At 41.9% G+C, this 20,167-nt stretch overlaps 1 protein-coding gene and 1 non-coding gene across 2 annotated transcripts in view; both read left to right on the plus strand.

Annotated features, from left to right (window-relative positions):
* PIK3R3 (phosphoinositide-3-kinase regulatory subunit 3) overlaps positions 1–20,167 on the plus strand; it is a 124,748-nt gene that overhangs the window by 13,305 nt on the left and 91,276 nt on the right. The window lies entirely within an intron of this gene.
* LOC118982480 (small nucleolar RNA SNORA26) lies at positions 19,055–19,176 on the plus strand. The gene has a single exon (XR_005065557.1). It is a non-coding gene; the product is annotated as a small nucleolar RNA SNORA26 (small nucleolar RNA).

Genomic DNA, 20,167 nt, shown 5'->3' on the forward strand with positions numbered 1-20,167 from the left:
GATTGAAAATATACAAAGAACGTATATAGTATGACAGGTAAGTGCTATGGAGACAAAGCAGGTAAGAGGGAGCTGGAGAACCACAGGTGCTATTTGCCACTTTATATAAGGTGGATAAAGGAGACCTCATTGGTAAGGTGATGTTTGAACTGAGACCCATAAGATGGGAAGAAGCAAGTCCTGCTTATACAAAGGGAAAGAATGTTTCAAGCAGAGCATAGAGCAACTGTAAAGGCTCTGAGGTGGGAGTGTGTGGGAAGGTATTCGAAGACCGACAAGGAGGACAGTGGCTGTAATGATGCATTTGCTCTCTCCAAGCCTCGGTTTGTCATCTAAAAAATGCTCATGACAGTGCCTGCATTACAGAGTGGGTGTGATGAGTGAATGTGATAATGCTTAGTGCAGGCCTTGCGGTCTATTGTTAGGACGACAGCTACAACTTCAGCCTTGTTGGCAAGTCTTTTTGGATAATGATTTGTGGTTCTCCCTCCGTCCCAGTGCTCTTCCTCTGATGTTTGCTCGTGTTAGCCTATAATCTGCAGTTTGTTCACCAGTCATTAATGGTTACTGGCCCCTACTGTATGCTACACACTAGGTACAGCTCTATCTTAAGATGCCTGTCCCACAGGGGAGAGAACAAATAACCACCATATAAAGCAAAACACCATCAAGAGAATAACTAGCAAAGTGTTTGGGAATTCAGAGGTGAGTCATGGAAGGCTTTCTGGAGAAGGTGACATTTGGACTGACCTTTGAGGAAAGGCTTTTCATGTTTGGAGATGAGATGGAGAGGGCATTCCAGGAGCAAGGAAAAGGTGTGAGCAGAGGCACAGAGGCTGGTATGCCCAAGGCCCAGGTGAGGAGGGGGAAACTGCCTGGTGTGGTACAAGTATAGTGTGTTAGAAGGTGAGAAGTGGGGACAAGATTTTGAAGGACAAGATTGTTAAGTTATGGAGTGTGGGCATATGCTGTAAATAATAGCCATCAAACATTTTTAGGCAGGGAGTGATATGGTCACAATGGTGTTTTTAAATGATCTGGCTGGCTGGCTGCAGAGGAGGAGGGCTTAGAGTCAGCAGGAACATGAGGGTTGGCGAGGACCCAGCAAGGAGGCTCCAACAGCTGTCCTGGTGAGCACTGATGAAGTCTTAGCAATGCAGATGGATAGAAAAGGTGATAGAGATGCAGGAAGAACCAGGATGCTCTAACTATTCTCTAAGAATCATCAGAGAACATATAGGAGTTGCCCAAATATGGTTACAATGAATTGCACTGTTAACTCTTCTGAAACTGGGCTATTGAGGTCAGCTATTTTCAGTTCCACTCCACAGAAATACCTTTCAGAAAGGGGAGAGGGGCAGGAGGAACGTGTCTGCCCTGGGCACTTTCCTCTTTTGGCATTTGATAACTGCGGGGAACTTTAGCGTCGTGGGGCACTCTAACCATCACTGTCTTTCAGGGATCAGCTTTCCGAACAGGGATTTCTTGTGGCTCCCAAAGCAGCTTGAATTGAAAGATGGAGAATTGAGTTTTGGCCCTAGGAATGTCAGGTTTAAAGCTCTGTAAACTTGGAGCAAATAATGCTGGGATTTTTACATCATCTTTTCAAAAGGCCTTTTTTACTTTCTAAATGGCCTATTTAGCTGAAGAAAGAAATCAAAGATCATCTAAAATTTGATAATTTGGGGGAACCCTAGGTCTGCCGTGCTGCCAATTCTTTTAAAAAAGGAAAGTCAATCCAGATCCTGGCCATCTTGGTTTACAATACTAGTCGACTAAATCCATGATATCAATAACAGGAGGCTGGGAGTGGGGGATGCATCTGGTCTTAAACAAGGGTGACCACTCAGTCACCTCCTGTGGAACTTTCCTATCGACAGACAGCGAGGAGGTAGACTGACTTTAGGGTAGAGTGACTTGGAAGGAGGGAGCTCAGCAGACAGTTATCATAATAGCCCAGCTGAGCATTTTTTCAACTTTACGCATTTTTGCTCACATTAGCTAATTAACTGACAGTTTGTCCGAGTGGAGCTGAGGGATGGTAAGAGGCAGGGAGCTCATGCCAGACCACGTGTCCAGGGTCTGGAGGGGACATAATTGCAGTCTGAGGGCCAGAGTGTTTGAGTGTTTGGATAGGGGCTAATAGACAGGAGCTAATCGACAGGCTCTCGTGCCCCTGTGTGTGATGGTCAGCTGGTTTGTCCGAGACAATGTGATAAATGCCTCATTCAGTCCAGGGGCAGTCCCAGTCAGAGAGACCCAGTCAGGCCTGGTTACTGATCTGATGACAGATGCACAGGGTATTAGCTGCTTTACCACAGATGTCTTCTCTGGAGGACTGTTTCTGTGTCCAGGAGACTGAATGAGACTCTTCATGGTCAGAGATGTCACATATAATTTTTTTTTAAACAGGAAAAAACTTAAATGAGGACCCAGACAGTGATGAATTCCTATTACTTACTGTGCGTTTATCTTCTATAAGAAAAAACAGAGCCCTCACAGGATAGCTCAGCTGGTTAGAGTATCCTCCCAATTTGCCCAGGTTCTGGAATCAATCCCTGGTCGTTCAAGGCACTCAGGGCACATACAAGAATCAACCACTGAATGCATAAATAAGTAGAACACCATATTGATGTTCTCTCTCTCTTTTCCTCTCTCCCCCCTCTCTCTAAAATCAATAAATAAAAATTAAAAAATTAAAATAACTACTTGTTAATTGTTGTTTTAAAATAAAAAACAAAATATGCACATTTTCAGAAGGTGTGTTAGCACAGTTCATAAGAACTTAGTGTAGACATCTAAAAGTTCACCTTTAAAAATTCACTCAAGCCCTGGCTGGCGTAGCTCTGTGGATTGAGCGCGGGCCTGCGAACCAGACGATCGCAGTTCGATTCCCAGTCAGGGCACATGCCTGGGTTGCAGGCCGGTTCCTTGCAGGGTAACTACCAGCAGGGGATGCACAAAAGGCAACCATGCATTGATGTTTCTCTCCCTCTCTCCTTCCCTTCTATAAATAAATAAATAAAATCTTTAAAAAAATAATTTATAAAAAAAAAAAATTCACTCAAGAGCCCTGGCTGGTGTAGCTCAGTGGATGGAGCGCGGGCCTGGGAACCAAAGGATCAAGGTTCGATTCCCAGTCAGGGCACATGCCTGGGTTGCAGGCCAGTTCCTGCCAGGGGCCAGTTCCCAGCAGGGGATGCACAAGAAGCAACCATACATTGATGTTTCTCTTCCTCTCTCCTTCCCTTCCCCTCTAAAGATAAATAAATAAAATATTTTTTAAAAATTCACTCAAAATTTTTACATAAGTAAATTTATTATTTTGTGTGTATATTTCTATGGGTTTAGACCAAGGGTTAGCAGACTAAACTGTAATGAGCTAGATGATAGTAACTAGCTTAGGCTTTGTGGATATACAACCTGCCATATGCGCTTAACTTTGCCTTTGCATTACCAGTACATCCACGGATAATAAACACATGAATAAGCACGACTTGTGGACATTGCAATTCATATTTATATAATTTTCACAAAATAGTCTTTTGATATTTTTCCCTCAATCATTTACTTTTTTTATGATTGATTTTAGAGAGAGAGAGAGAGAGAAAGAAACATTGATTTGTTTCGCTTATTTATGTATTCATTGGTTGCTTGTTTTAAGTGCCCTGACAGGAAATCAAACCCACAACTTCGGTGCACCAGGACAAGGCTCCAACCAACTAACTTAGTTACCCGGCCAGGGCGTCTCCAATCATTTAAAAATGTATAAAGCCTTCTTAACTTGTGGGCTATAGAAACACAGGTGGTAGGCCGAATTTGACCCTGAGCTGTAGTTTTCTGACCTCTGGTTCAGACCAGGGATTCTCAACCTTGGCACTGTTGGCATTTGGAGCCGGATAATTCTTTGCTGTGGGGCTCTCCTGGTGCATTGCAGAATATTTAGTCACATCCCTGGCCTCTATCCAACAGCTGCAAATAGCATCACCTCTCCTTTTGAGCTGTGACAAGTAAAAATATCTCTAGACATTACTAAATGTTCCCTAGGGAGTAGAATCACCCCCCCCCCTCCCCAGTTGAGAATCACTGATTTAGACGATCACATACAGTCACCACAATCAAGATACAGAACAGATCTATTATTCCAAAAACAGTCCTTCATATTACCCCTTCATAGTCAACATCTTCCTTCATCCCATTCTCTGGCAGTCACTATTTTGTGTTTCTATAATTTTATCTTTTCTAGAATAACATAAATGGAATTATACAGAATGTAGTCTTTTAAATTTGCTTCTTTCACTTAGCATAATGCATTTGGGATTCATTCATGTTGTTGAGTGTCTCAGCAATCCATTCCTTGTTATTGCTGACTAGTATTTCATTATATGGATATACCACAGTTTATCCATTCACCAGCTAAAGGTACTTGTATTGTTCACAGTTTTTTTGTGATTACGCATGAAGCTGCTTTGAACATTTGTGTGCAGGTTTTTGTGTGAACATAAGTCTTCCTTTTTCTTATGTAGTCATTACATAGGAGTGGAATTTGTGGTTCATATAGTAATTATATGTTTAATTTTATAATAAACTGCCAGATTGTTTTTCAGAGTGGCTGTACCGTTTTAAATTTCCATGAGCAATGTATGAGAGTTGCATTGGCTTCACATTCTTATTATTTGTCAGGATTTTGTTTGTTTGTTAGTTTAAGCCATCCTAATAGGCATGTAGTGGTGTCTCATTGTGGTTTTCATTTGCATTTTCCTAATGTTTAATGGTACTGAGCATCTTTTTACGTGCTTTCTGTATACCTTCTTTGGTGAAGTGTTCGTACCTTTTGCCCATTTTTAATGAGGTGATTTGTTTTCTTTTTCTTTCTTCCTTTTTACCTTTCTTTTAAAAATATTTTAAAAATTTTATTTATTTATTTTTAGAAAGAGAGAGGAAGGGAGGGAGAAAGGGAGAGAAACATCAGTGTGTGGTTGCTTCTCACGTGGCTCCCCACTGGGGGACTTGGCCTGCAACCCAGGCATGTGCCCTGACTGGAAATTGAACTGGCGACTCTTTGGTTCACAGCCTGCACTCAATCCACTGAGCTACACCAGCCAGGGTTTATCCTGTTATTTTTTTTATCTTTTATCTCTCTTTTTCCTGCACCCCCTTCCTCCAGTATTACCTCCGCCCCCTTTAATTCATGTCCATGGGTATTGCATATAAGTTCTTTGGCTTCTCCATCTCCTATACTATTCTTAACCTCCCCTGTCTATTTTGTACCTTGGAATTATGCTTTTTATTGCCTGGCCCTTTACCCCCATTCTCCCCCTCCCTCATCCCACTGATAACCCTCCATGTGATCTCTATGTCTATGAACCTGTTCCTGTTCTTAGTTGTTTTTGTTTTTTAGGTTTAGTTGTTGATAGTTGTGTTTGTTGTTATTTTACTGGTCATATTTTTTATCTTCTTTTTCTTAGATAAGTCCCTTTAGCATTTCATATAATAAGGGCTTGGTAACGATGAACTCCTTTAACTTGACCTTGTCTGGGAAGCACTTTATCTGCCTTTTCATTCTAAATGAAGTGAATGAAAAGGGTAGAGTAATCTTGGGTATAGGTCCTTGCCTTTCATGACTTGGAATACTTCTTTCCAGCCCCTTCCTGACTGCAAGGTTTCTTTTGAGGAACCAGCTGATGATAGTCATATGGGAACTCCTTTGTAGGTAACTCTCTCCTTTTCTCTTGCTGCTTTTAAGATTCTCTCCTTCATTTTAATCTTGGGTAATGTAATTATGATGTGCCTTGGTGTGTTCCTTCTTGGGCCCAACTTCTTTGGAACTCTCTGAACTTCCTGGACTTGCATGTCTACTTTTTTTTCCAGATTGGGGAAGTTCTCCTTCATTATTTTTTCAAATAAGTTTTCAATTTCTTGGTCTTTCTCACCTTCTTCTGGCATCCCTTTGATTTGAATGTTGGAGCATTTAAAGTTGTCCTGAAGGTTTCTAAGCCTCTCCTCATTTTTTTGAATTCTTGTTTCTTCATTCTGTTCTGTTTGAAACTTTATTTATTTTTTCTGTTCCAAATTGTTGATTTGAGTGCTGGTTTCCTTCCCTTCACTGTTGGTTCCCTGCATGTTTTTCTTTATTTCACTTTGTATAGCCTTCACTTCTTCCTTTATTTGGCAACCGTACTTAATCATTTCTGTGACAATCCTGAATACCAGTGTTTTGAACTCTGCATCTGATAGGTTGTCTATCTCCTCATCACTTAGTTCATTTTCTGGAGTTTAGGTCTGTTCTTTCATTTGAGCCATATTTCTTTGTCTCTGTGTACCCTGTTATGTTATAAGGGGCAGAGCCTTAGGTATTCCCCAGGGCAGAGTGACCCATTTCCCTGCGTTGTGTCACTGCATGTATGTGAGGGATCAGAGAGGGAACAATGCCACTTGCTTGGCTCTCACCCAGCTTTCATTCACTTCTCCCACTACCCACAAGTGAATTGGGGACTGATTCGTGGGTAGGTGTGTTTGTGCATGTTCTAGGACCCTGTGGGTTCCCTCTAACAGACTATTCCATGAGACTGGGAGTTTTTCCTGCCACCACAACCACCACAGGTTTTTACAGCTAGTGGTTTTGAGGCATTTTCCCCCCATGTTGGAACCCTAGGTTATGCAATCTGTCTTGTTCCCCAGTTGTTCCTCCTGGTTTATCTACACACAAATGTGGGACCTCCCTGCCTCCAGTCGCTGCCTTGCTGCACATCCTCTCTTCCCTGGTGACCTGTCTCTGCACTTCCTACCAGTCTGGATGAATATTTCTTCTTTAACACCTTGGTTGTTGGACTTCCACACAGTTTGATTTTCTGGCAGTTCTGGTTGTTTTTTGTTTTTAGATTGGTAGTTGTCCTTTTCTGGCTGTGGAAGGAAGCAAAGTGTATTTACCTATGCCTCTATCTTGTCCAGAAGTCCTGTTTTCTTATTACTATTTCCTTCATATATTCTGGGTACAAGTCTTTTGTTGGCTGTGTGATTTGCAGCTGTTTTCTTGCAGCCCATAGCTTTCCTTTTATGCTTTTAACAGTATCTTTCTCAGCAAAAGTTTTTAATTTCGAGGATGTCCAGTTTATCATTTTTTTCTTTCATGGCGTGTGCTTTTATGTCAGATCTAAGAATTCTTTGCCTAGCCAAAGGTCACAGAGGTTTTCTCCTGTTTTCTTCTAGAAGTTTTATAGTTTTAGATTTGACATTTAGGTCTATAATCCATTTTGAATTAATTTTTATATGAGATGTATGTCTTGGTTTTTTGGGAGGAGGCACATGGACATCTACTTGTTTCAGCACCACTTATTGGAAAGATGATCCTTTCTCCATTGAACTGCATTCACACCTTTGTCAAAAATCAGTTGAGCATGTATGTGTGGGACTATCTCTGGGTTCTCCATTTTGTTCCATTGATCTGTATGTCTATCTTCTGCATTGTTTAATCTCTCATGTTAAACAAAATTCCGAAAGGAGGGCAATGGGCACATGATACACTGTGCAGATGATGTTTTGCTGAATTGTGCACTTGAAACCTGTATGGTTTTATGAACCGATGTCTCCCCGGTAAATTTAAATTAAAAAATTCCTAAAGTCAAATCCTTTTGGAACACTTTTGTGTCTAATCAGTGTTCTAGCATGTTTAACACATTTAAGATTGTGAAACTTTTAAAGCCCCAAACTTATATTTTGGTAAAAATCTTGGGTCAAAGTTGGAGGGTGGCAGAGTTGATGATTCAGGCAGTGTAAGGCGCTGAAAGAACACTGAAATGGTTGTGACTCGGGGCAAATCCTACAGCTCCTCTAAGCCACAGTTAAAAAGAACAAAGGACTTAAACTGAGTGCATTCAATAAACATTCATGGGACAGTGTTTTAGGTATTGGTTATACAGAAATATAAATCCTATGTCTGGCTTTATAGAATTTACTTTCTAGTTGGAGATACAGTCTATAAACAAAGAAGTAAGTAAAATTATTTCAGATTGTGATAAGTGCTAGTAATAAACTAAAAAATAGGGTACTGGAATAAAGGTTGTTGAGTGGAGAGGGCTACTTTGGCTAGTATTGTCTGGGAAGGCCACTCTGAGGAAGCGACATTTGAGCTGAGACCTGAATGAAGAGAAGGGGGTAGTTATAGTAGATCTGGGCTAAAGAACATTGTGGATAGAGGGATAGCAGGCATAAAGGCCCTGAGGCCTATCTGATCCTGACAGTTGAAGGGCCAAAGCTGATTTGAATGAAGGTTGGTGTATGTGGTAGGGAGGAGTAAGACGACGAACTGAGAGATAGGGGACCTTTACAATCAAGCTTCCACTATGCTTTCTCCTCGTCTGCCCCTCTGTTCTCCTCACACTCTACTTTCTAGGGATTCTGAACTTCTTTGTATTCTAAACAAGCTGTTCTTTTTTTCCATTTTGCATAGTCTATTCCTTCAAGCCAGAATGTGTGGCTGTAACTATTCTTTCAAGTAGGAGAATTTCCCTAAGTTTTAGCAAGTCATGGGGATAAAGCCACCTACCCCACCCCTGCTCCAGACTATCTGCCTACCTCTGGACTGTTGCATGACAGAATAAACTTCTCTCTTGTTTGATACTCCGTATGTTGGGTTATCGTTGCTTAGCCTCTTAGTGGCTTCTTGCTTTTTCTCATCTGCTTGGTGAACTCTTACCTAAACCTGCAAGACCAAAGCATTAATTAGTGCTTTTTCCGTCCTCTCCAAGGAAAGTTCATTGGTTCTCCCTTCAAGGAAGGAAGGTTCATACATGCATAGTACTACATGCATAGTACTTTGCATGTACAGCTATTATTATAGTATTCCACTCAGTCAATGAGCATTGACTAGGAGCCTAATATATTATAAGTCATGTACGGTGGTAAATAAGGAGTTTGTGGTTGAGAGATAAAAACAGACTCATAATAAAATAATTGTGAAGTCCTGGTGGTACACTTTGTGAGAAGTGAGTTGGAGGGGAGCACAGATATCCCTCATTCTTCCTTCCTCCTCAGTTCTCACATTCAATTCTAACAAGCTGTCCAGGAATGAATAAGGCTGTAAAACCCAGATCTTGGGAAACTAACACAATGGAAAAAGGAGAAAAGAAAGGCAGGTAGCACTGGGACAACAATTGTGAGTAACACCAGCCTCTAAGGGGCAGATTTCATCCCCACCAGCAGAGGTGGGAACAGCCAGCACAGAATGCATTGTCCCTCCTGGAGGCAGGAATGCGTTGCTGCCTATGGTCACTATTGGAGATGCAGTAAGCTCCTGGGAGGCATCTGCCACAGAAGCTGAAAAAGTACCATGGCAAGATGACAAATCTTTGAAGAACTTATTCTTGAGGATTCAAGAGGCCCTAGAGAGACTCTCAGACACAGGTGAACGACATTGAGATGGTGTTCATTCCTATAAGTAGGAAAATGGGTGTTTGTGATAGACTGACTTGGGTATAAAAAGATTGTAAAATAATGTAATCCCTTTTGGTACAGGGAAATGAGGCTGAAGACATGTGGGTTTATTTGGGGGGGGTCCCTTCTGGGAATTTTATGAATCTTACTGAAGTTTAAATCTGTACCATGGACTCATCACTATCACTGGGATTAAAGCCAATCAAAATGTTTAAGACAAAGTGACCAAGATAACAGTAGAAAATGTGCATGTGGAGGTAGATGGAGACTTCTAGAAGCCTTGATGGATTGCATGATTCAGAAGAAAACCTGAAATTGAAGAGGCTATGTGAACTTCTGTTAGGTCCCTGAGCATATGAAGAGGGCCCAGTAAAGTCTTCGGGAGGGGAGAGAACACAGGCTTACTCAAGTTTTCTTTTTTTTTAAACTTTAAAGTTTATTTATTGATTTGAGAGAGAGAGAGAGGTGGAGAGAGAGAGAGGGAGAGGCAGAGAGAGAGAGAGAGAGAGAGAGAAACATTGCTTTGCGCCCTGACTGAGGATCAGACCCACAACCTTAGTGTACTGGGGTGATGCTCTAATCAACTGAACTAGCTGGCAAGGGCTCAAGTTTTTAAAGATGTTAACTAGTCTGCAGTCCTAGGGATATGGCTGGGAACAGAGTTTCAGTGTTGGGTATGGTTAGAAGTTCTGCTATATTAAAATAGCCCCAACTTCCACCAGAGTCACTGGCCTACCTACTGGGTATAGGTGAAAGAAAAGGTCATTCAATTAGAGATTTATGAGGACCCCAAAGTTGAGGGTGTTTGAGAGGAAGGCTACCCCTAGCATGAAAAAGTATGTTCTTGGATGGACACTTTAGTGAGGTACTCGGAGTGGTGGGTGCCAGATGAGAAGTGATAGCAGAATCTCCATGTCTGACAAAGAGTTTTCAAGGCTACCAAGGCGTCAGTGTCAGTTGGTTGAATGTTGAATGGTCTAAGTTAGCAGTTAGGAGGGTTTATAGTCATAGGCTGTTAAGATTTTTTTCTCTGCTATTCTCTTCCCTGCAGAGTGTGAGAAAAGGTGCTTTCTTTTGAATTGGGGCTGGGAACACTCTTAGAGAAGGTAGAGGAAACAGGAGCCAAAGATTCAAACAGTGTGAATCAGGTCTCCATGTAATAAGCAAGGACTAAGGCTGTACTAGGGTAAGGTTTTGAGAAAAATTCCAGTTGCCAGACTAACAATAGTCTTTCAGATTCCTCTAATTGTTGAAACTAGCATGGGAAAAGGAGGAGAGGAGGCTGCTCAAGTCACGAAGTAAAGGAAACTCAACTGTGGTGATTGTAAATATCCAGACTCACTACTATACATGAGTACTTCACAGGGCAGATGCAAGCCTAATGATGGCCCTTTTGTGCAAGGAGGTTGGAGGGTAGATTCTTCTGTGTCCTTTAAAGGCAGAAATTGAAGGAATTTGGGGATGAGGAGGCTCCTGGCCAAGGAAAAAATATCCAGCTACCACATTCCTAAGGTTGAAGAGCATCGGAGAAAGGAGTAAGATGGGCCTACAGTTTGAGCTGTCTTTAACCTTCGCAAGAGAAGGCTCCTGCCAGGCAAATAACCCATCTTTGTCTTATGGAGGGAAAAATCCTAGAAAGAGGGGCAGCTAAGATAAGCACCAAGTCCTGAGCACTGTTTGAAGGTGAATTCACAAATAGCAAGCACCCAAGTCACCACCAACCTCCATGACAAAAAATAGAATGGGTCAGATGTGGTTTTAGTACTGATTATGAGGCTTGAGTTTCCTACAGGACTTTTTGAGATGGGGGAAAAGGTGAAAAATCTGTGGTTATGTGTTGGACCCTGGCTGTGTTCAGGAGACATAGGTACTTTGGAGAGAATTGAGTCTAGATCCTTTGAAGTGTTTACAGGAAGCATGCAGGGACAAAAAGCATCTGGATGTTCTAGCTTCATCCAGGTGTTGAAGCCACAGCAAAAGCAAAGGAAGAAAAATACAAAAATTCCCATCCTCTCTGCTTCCATTTTGGGTCCTCCATCTTAAAGCTTTATTTCTGAGGATTCCCCAATTTCAAAACGTGGAAAGAGGGTGTTATGGAAGGACCAAATCAGGTATAGTTTTTTTCTCTCTTAGAATGAAGAGTGACTGGACTTAAGGTAAACAGCATAAGCTTGAACTTGGAGAACCAGACCCTTTTGAAAATTGGGCAGGAATTAACCATCTCTGGTTTGAGATGGTTAATTTCTTAGATCACCTGAAAGACCTATGACTGACTGCATCATCTCTGAATTCCATATTCCATAGATTCCCTTTTGTGATAAGGAATGAAAAAATCAAGTAGGATCTGAGTTCATGTGGATTTCCTGGCTTTGAATAGACAGTCCAAAATAGTCCAGCACATTGTGTTCCTTATACAGAATGGCTTAGCTGCTTCCCATGGAGTCAGTTGCTTCCAGCACTGGATGTCAGCAGGTATTATAAAATCCCTATGTCTGTGGAGGACATAAACAGGATGAATTTTATCCATTTTGTGTAGGTCTACTCATATGAAGGAATGGGAGTCTTGGGAACCCTTGTTATTTACTGTTCGGAGGTTACTGGAGAACTGTTACATGTAGAACCAGTGCAAAAGACTGGTCATTTGGATTTATCTGGAAGTGTTTGTTTTCATTTATATATAAGCATATCTAAATTCTCCAGAATCTTGGAAAAGCACGGACAATAGCCCTTCAAGAGTAGTGAACATGTTTTTTCTGCCCACATTTTCTTTGAGAAACTGCCCTTTCCCAATTCTCAATCTATGTAGTTTGGATACAGCTCACCCCACATTCTGCTTCTAAGGGTGCCCCATGAGCCTAGACCTGTCAGAATGTTCTATCCAACTAGATTCAGTGACTGGTTCAGGGGTGAGCCTGTGACCCTAGCTAGGCCGATGAGACTTAACCCCTCAAATTTTTCTGCAACTATATGGAGAAACTTGCACTTCGCTAGATGGAATTACTAAGCGGGTGGAATGTAGGCCTGGAGCTCTTGGAGGCTATTCTTGTCACCACCTGGGGAAATATCAGAGGGAAGGAGAACTGGAAACTGGTTCCTGCTAACACTGAGCACGTCTCTACTTAGCAGTGTGTCATGTGAGACTATCCCTTTATTTGCCTTAAGCTAGTTTTCTATGGGAGACGTTACAACTTGAGTAATTTTCTTAACCACAGTGAAAGGCGACAACATGTAATATCACACAGGGGTGAGCACAGGTCACAGGGAGGTCTCCATTATTAACAGCTAGTCCCACCCCATAAATTATAGAAAACTAGAAACATTAACATGTTTATGAAAAATTCGTCCAGGATTGCACAAGTCTTTTGTGTTCTAACTTGGCATTATCAGGACAGACCTAGAGCATCAATTCAGAAGTCAGCTTAAAATCCAGGGAGAAGTCAATTTCCTCACTTCTTGACTTCTTTTGGGTGTTCAAGGCCTGGGTAACCTTGGTGAGCTACTTAGTTTAGGCTTGTCCTAGCAATTGCTGACTTACACTGATGTCAGTTTTGAGGGTATCAGAGTAGGCACTATATTAGAAAAATGAAGAAGAAAGTCTATGGTTTTTCTTATCTCAAGTATAACTGATAGTGAGGTGCAACACTATTTATAAAATAGAATTCCTGGATCAAAAGTGGGAAATCTCAGGTAAGTTCTGAGAGAGCAGATGTGTCACGTGCTAGACTGCTCATCACTTGCCCTGTGTTTCCCAATCCTAGGTTGGTTGCTGCTGATATCTGGCTGCTATAGGTCCGTGAGCATGCTGATGGTTTCTCTATACGAGCTATACTCACTGGTCAGTGAGAGTCAGGCCCTGAGTTAGGTGTAGCAGGAAGCATTGGGTACCATGTTCATGGCAGCTTTTGACTGTGTGGTCCAGGGGATTGTTATGACCCTATTTGTGAAGGGAGAGTTGTAGAGAGGAGTGATGGGTGGGACCCAAGCAAAGTGTATATGTATGTGGGTTGTCCCCAAAGAAAATACTCAAAGCTCCCCAAAGAAGAGGACTAGAGCATGCATCAAGGGACATGGCTTCAAGACCTGATTAATGGGATTATACAGAATATTTGACACTTTTGGCTGCCTAGCATCTGAACACCCTTCCCACTTTGGAGGACTCCCAAATCAGATGGGAGGCAGGACCCATAAACTCTAATATGATGTTGAGTAAGGTGCCAGGAGATGTAAGAGTGAAACAAAATGCTTTTTTTTTAGGATTTAGGCTGACCATTAAGCTCAAAATAGCTAATTAGAGGATATATCTATATCTATATCTATCTCCATCTCCTGAGAGTGGGAAAGGAAAAATCACAATGTTTGACCAAAATAATTTGCCACTGAAGGGGGAACCCATGAAAAAAGCTGGTAGGCATTAGGGTTCATGAGGAAGCCCTTTCCCAGGAACTAGTATAGGCAGGTCCCTTAAGGAACAGAGAGAGAACATTGGACAGTGGTAAAAGCAGCGGTCTTAGTCAGGATTCTTGGGTTACAAGTAACCAGAATTTAGTTGGATTCTTGGGTTACAAGTAACAGAATTTAGTTGGAATTTAGTTACAAATAACAGAATTTAGTTGGAACCTGTTCATTTAAATGAACAGTGAATTCATGTGAGCAGCTCCTATTAGATTGGAAAAGAGCAGCCCAGGACAGGGCCTAAAGGGCCCTGGGCCCACCTCTCCTCATAGGAGGAAAAATAAGTAGAGCCAAGGAAACTTATCCACTCAGATCCCTTACTTCTCTATTCTAGACCATGCTCTTGGAATTCTTTGCCCAAATGACCCCAAACTTGTTTTCAGGATCTGCATTAGGCCTTTTCCCTGGATTTGTTCTCCTAAGGACAGATAGAATTGTCAATCTCAGTACCTTTGGCCCAAAGGGGTGGTTGAGGGACAGCTGTTTGTCAGGGGATGGATGGAAGAGCCTTGGACATGTGCACAAGGACCCCTTTCCAGTGCAGGGTGAGGCCAGGAGTGGGAAGAAATGGGGGGCAGCCCTCCCCTCACCACCGTGTTCTGTTGGAACTCAGGATCCATGAATTCTCAACTTGAACCTAGTCTTCCAAGGGAATTCTAAACTTGAATCTAGTCCTCCAAGGTTTCCATGAAGGTATATTTGGTAAGATAGAATGATTGGATGTATTTTATTTAATGGTTTGTTAGTTGAGTTATTAACTTTTAAGTATTTTGACATATGGTATATGAGCTTCCATTTTTATTCTTGCTCTGAGCCCTGCAAATGTTAGGGTTGGACCTGACCTTAGAACAGGGGCAAAGCTGGGTAGGAAGTTAGAGGGACAGGAAATTAACTACTGCTTGTGTCCTTTCCTTTCCCACTCCTGCTCCTTTCAGAGCATTTCCTTCATTTTTCTTTGACTTTCTGAACACTGGCTTCATTTTCATCTCAGCTCTCATGGTGGACAGTAACCACAGCCAGCTCGAGATTCCATGCTGCAGGTCCAAACCCCTTGGACACACCAGTTCTTGTTTGGGGTAGTATTTTCAAATATTTGTGAAAGAAATTTTGTTAAGACCTGTGTCCCATCACCCATGGCCGGAGGGAGGTCATGTACCTACTGAGAAGAGAACTGTCATGGTGAACTGGGTGGAGGTATTAGAAGGTGTCCACTCCCATGGAACAATTGGCCAACCAGTCTGAGCCATCAATCCACTCACGCTCCCAGGTCTTAACTCACAAACAGTGCTCTTGGGCTTGGTTGATCCATCCAGTGAGGTCTTGGAAGTGAACAAATCACCAGGAGAAAAAGAGGAAACTACTCCCTTTATTGGGAAAGATTTTCAACGAGAAAGGTTGTACCCTCATTTTGCAGTAAGCCATTGTTTAAGGTGGGAATGTGCTGATTACCTGATCGCTCATCAAGTGTGGCCTTACCTACCTGCTCAACAAATCTACATAAGGATCTCCATTTTTTTGCCTACATTGTTTCAACAATGTTTTGTTTGACTTCAAATGTCTTCAGAGTTTGCCCCTTCAGTTCATTCTGCCATCTGTGATGATTCTCAAATTTGAATCTGATCCTGCCACTCCTCTGCTTAAAACTCTTGAATCTATCCCATTGCTGTTAGCAGGAAGTACACATTTCTTATCTTGGCTTACACGGCTCTTCGTGCTTAGTCTGGAGCTTCATCCCTGACCATCCTGCAGAATTTTCAGTGCCTCTAACGCAGGCTATCCTCTGGGCCTTTGCGCATGCTATTTTCCCTTTCACCCTATATTTCCATCTGACCCTGTATTCTAATTAGAACAGGAACTAGCTTAGATATGATGATTTTGAGGTCTTAGAGGGGCATCCTGTAGGCATTTGGATAGACAGGAGATGAGCTAGGACTGGTACTTTAGGAGACTGAAGGTCAGAATGGGTAATTAGTTTTCAACCAGAAGAAAGACAGGCTTCCTCAGAGAGGAAGGCAAGGAAGTAAGGATGGGTACAAATTTATAAGCTCTGGAGGGGATGTAAGGAGAGGAGTGTTATGCCTTCTGGTCTCTGCGAAGTAAAAGGCGAGGTCATAGTTACTGATTTCAAGATGGAAGGTAGTCCTCTGAGATGAGTGGTGAGGTTTGGAATGTCAGAGGAAGCAGACCCAGGATGAGTGAAAGGAATCCCAGTTATGACCGGAGATCAGCCCGTGGTTGGTAAATGAGGTTTCTATTTACCTAAGCCCAACTACCTGGGTGTAAGGACAGAAGGAGGATGCTGGTTTGCTCTGGGGTTTGACTTTGACAGGTGACTTTTTTGGAAGGACAGGAGGGAGACACAGTTGAAGGTATTGGGAGGAAATGGTTGAAAAGATCCACCTTGGCGTTAGGCCTTTGGTTCCTAGTACTGGAGCTAGTTTATGACGGTGTCATCAGTTCGAGCACCATGTTTAGTTTAAAGGGACTTACAGTCACTTCTTGGGAAGGATGGTCCTTTATTTTGATATATTCTCCCTATATTATGACATTAAAATATCTTTTAAAATTAAATTATAGTGGCTATATTAGTTTTCTAGGGCTGCCATAACAAATCACCATAAACTGGCTGGCTTAAAACAACAGAAAATTATTCTCTCTCAGCTAAAAGCTGAGGGGCTAAAAGTCTGAAATCAAGATGTTGGTAGGATTGGTTCTTTCCAGAGGCTTTGGGGAGAATCTGTTCCATGCTTCTCTGCTAGCTTTTGGTGGTTGTAGGTGCATCACTCCAATCTCTGCCTCTGTCTTCACATCGCCTTCCCCTCTTTGTCTGTCTCAGATCTCCTCTGCCTTTCTCTATAAAGACACCTGTCATCCGATCTAGGACCTCCCCCAAATGCAGGATGATCTCATCTCAAAGTTTTTATATCTGCAAAGAATTTTTTTCCAAATAAGTTCCCATTTAGAGCTTCTGAGGGGTTAGGACTTGGACATTGGACAGAACTTTTGGGGAGGGGTGCTATTCAACTCACCACAGTGATATTAGATGGTAATCATTTTTTTCCTCAATATCTACACTTGACCCCCCCAAAATGTGGGGGAAGGTCAGAGAGAGTCATCTATTAGAGTTGAGATTTCAGAGAGGGAGCAATTCATGGGTGTATATTATCTGATTCTTATTTGCAGGGTCCTGGGAGAACTTAGGAGAAATGCCAACCAACAAGGCCCTATTTCAGGATAGGGTGCTGGGCTACATTCTTCCATTGTCCTAAAAAAAAGATGACAAAGGACAAATTTGAGTCGCGGTTAGAAAACATAGTTATAAATCAATGCTGCAAAAACAGGATTAGGGAGGAGTGTGAGGTTAAGAGTCTGCAGTCAGGGAGGTCAGGAAGAAGCCAAAAAACAGAGTAGAGCTGTTGGAGAAAAGATGGAGAGGGTAAATAAAGGGTGCTAGCTTGCTGCCCTGATCTTATGGCCTGGAGGACAGTCAGCCAGTTTAAAAACACAGAGGGCAGCAAAACTGTTATTGCTTGTTCACATGAGTCTCCCTTACTAGATGGTTTGCTCATCAAAGACAGAAGTCGTGTGTGTTTTTTTTAAAAAAGATTTTATTTATTTATTTATTAGAGAGAGGGGAAGAGAGGGAGAGAGGGGAAAAACATAGATGGGTAAGAGAAACATCATTCTCTTGTTTCTCACACACCTCCAGCTGGCAACCTGGCCCACAAACCAGGCATGTGCACTGACTGGAAATTGAACTGGCAAACTTTCAGTGTGCTTAGTCCACTGAACCACACCAGCCAGGGCAGAAATAGTGTCTTAATGAGCATTTAGCACAAGATCTAGTCTGTGGGCCTGTGGATGGGGCTCACTGAATGCAAATTGAAGCGAAAGAGCTTGTAATTTTGGACTGCACTTCCCTTCTACCTTTAACATTTAATAATCTACTTTAAACACAGCTATTATATTTCATATTTTATGTATGTGATGATCAATTTGCATTTTTAATGATATGAAAATACATTGCTTTTGAACAAATATTCCCAGCACCTTACATGCCTTCACTTAGCCCTAATATTACATAATTTAGAAATTCACACATTGGTACTGAGAGCGGAGAAATAATCGGGGAGTAATAGTGATCTTCACTGACTACTTCCTTTGCAAGAAAGCCTAAGATTAATAGAATTGAATTAAAAGAATGTAACTGTGAGTATATATCATTTTTCAATCAAATTCTCATAGTTAAAGATATAAATGACCAGGCCTTTTACATCCCATGCTTGTACTTTTCTTACTCACATGGTGCTCTTTGAGCCCTAGAGCTTTCAACATTTTCCCAGATTGCAAGGATGATGCCCCTACAGAGAGGTGTCTGGGGGTGCTGCAAGAAGCCTTTGGTTTAATACATAGGTTTTATAAAATGGCTCTAAAGGAGGCCCTGACCAGGTAGCTTGGTTGGTTGCAGCATCATCCTGATACAACAAGACTGCAGGTTCAATTCCTGGTCAGGGCACATATAAGAATCAACCAAATGAATGCATATATAAGTAGAATAACAAATTGATGCTTCTCTCTCACACACACTCAAATTAATAGATAAAAATTTTTAAAATGCTTGCAAAGGAAGCTTATGATTTTGTCCACAGAGTGAAGAACAGTGCTACTAGCTTTAAAAATATATATTTTTTAAACAAAAATTTTCCAGTATGGGAACTGGACTGATTTTGCCCTCTAACAATGAAACATGTAGGACAGTTTTTAGATTTGAGAACTGTGGAATTAACAGTTAAGGTGATTATTGTACGTTCCAGAAAGGAGGCATGGACTACAAATCGTTCCAAGCTATTGAAATAATGACCACAGGAAGTGAGCGTACTTTAAAATTCTATATGGTGTTGCATTTCAGAAATGAGCTGGGCTGGTAAATGAAACCAGCTTCTTTTCCTGCTGTTGAGTTTTCCTGAATTTCCTACAAGTTGCTTGGAATTTTGCAAACAATTCACAGCTAATAAAATAAAAGAGCAGTGAAACTGAGTGTCTCTGGTAAAGCCTCTAGAGGCGGCCAGCAGGAGAGAAGGGTCACTGTTTGCCCCTCACAGTTTCTGTAACCAAAAAATGTATAGTTAAAAATTTTTCTGCCCTTTCCTGTGCCCCCCTTTTCCCCCCTGTGCCCTTTTAAGGCTGACGCGGTACCTTAGGAGGCTAACACAGAAGGGTAAAGTAACTCTCCATAAAACCGAGAGATGAGATGGTAAAACTCCTCTTTGGGTTCTGTCTGGAGTCACAGCTGAAAAAATTTTTTTTTTCTTTTTGTCCTTCTAAACAAATAGGAGTCACCTGAGGACTTACAGAAAATATTATTAGGATAATCTGAACTCAGACTGCTCTGGAACCTTCTTGGAGAGTTGTTTCTTCTTACAAATTTTGTTCTTTCACTCGAAGAACATTCACACCCCCCCGCCCCGCGTGTGTCAGACCCGACGCTGGGCACTGCTGATTCAGGGACACAGCCCTCCACCCATGAGGAACTCCAAGAACAGTGGGGAAGAGAGAGCCCCAGAAACAGACACCTTGACGTGGTGTGCCAAGGCTTGTGCAGAGGCCAAAACGGGGCTGCATGAACACAGCAGGGGAGATCAGTTGCACACAGGTGGGAATTTGCCACTTTATAGTGGAGTGTGTTGTGTGGAAGAGAAATTTTCTACTGTTCTGAGAACTGTAGTACTTCAGTACAGCCAGTTTTAGGAGTGACAGGAAGAATTGTATAAAGAAGAGACTGGAGAGGTAGGCAGGGGCTAGATCATCAAAGCCATGAAAGCCAGGCTGAGACTTAAAACTTGTCCTAAAGGCAAAAGAAATTACCATGGTGTTTGTGCAAGGGAGCAGCATGTTTAGATTTTTTTATTTAGAGCCACCACTCTGTGTAGAGTATGGTCTGGAGGAGGCAAGGCAGGGCGATGGTGAGAAGGCTGTTGTAGTCCAACTAAAGATGAACTCTTTGGTGACCTGAACTTTGGGTCAGCATTCAGTGAAACTTTTTCAAGCTTGGAGCTAACCATACGGATTGGGGAAACTGAGAAGAGGCCATATGTTTAAAGCAGGTGCATACAAATTTGGGGCAGCCAAAATATTTATTTCTTCTAGCTAGCCTTTACTCACCTGCATGTGGGCAGAGATCAGCACCGTTTTGGAGGCCTACACAGCACTTTGTCAAGTTCTTTATTATGGCACTTATCACATGCCTGGGATTATTTATTCCTTTGTTGGCTTCCTCTGAGAG

Source organism: Sturnira hondurensis, unplaced genomic scaffold (assembly GCF_014824575.4).
Source record: "Sturnira hondurensis isolate 20B ecotype Veracruz unplaced genomic scaffold, ASM1482457v3 Scaffold0025376, whole genome shotgun sequence".
NCBI lineage: Eukaryota > Metazoa > Chordata > Mammalia > Chiroptera > Phyllostomidae > Sturnira > Sturnira hondurensis.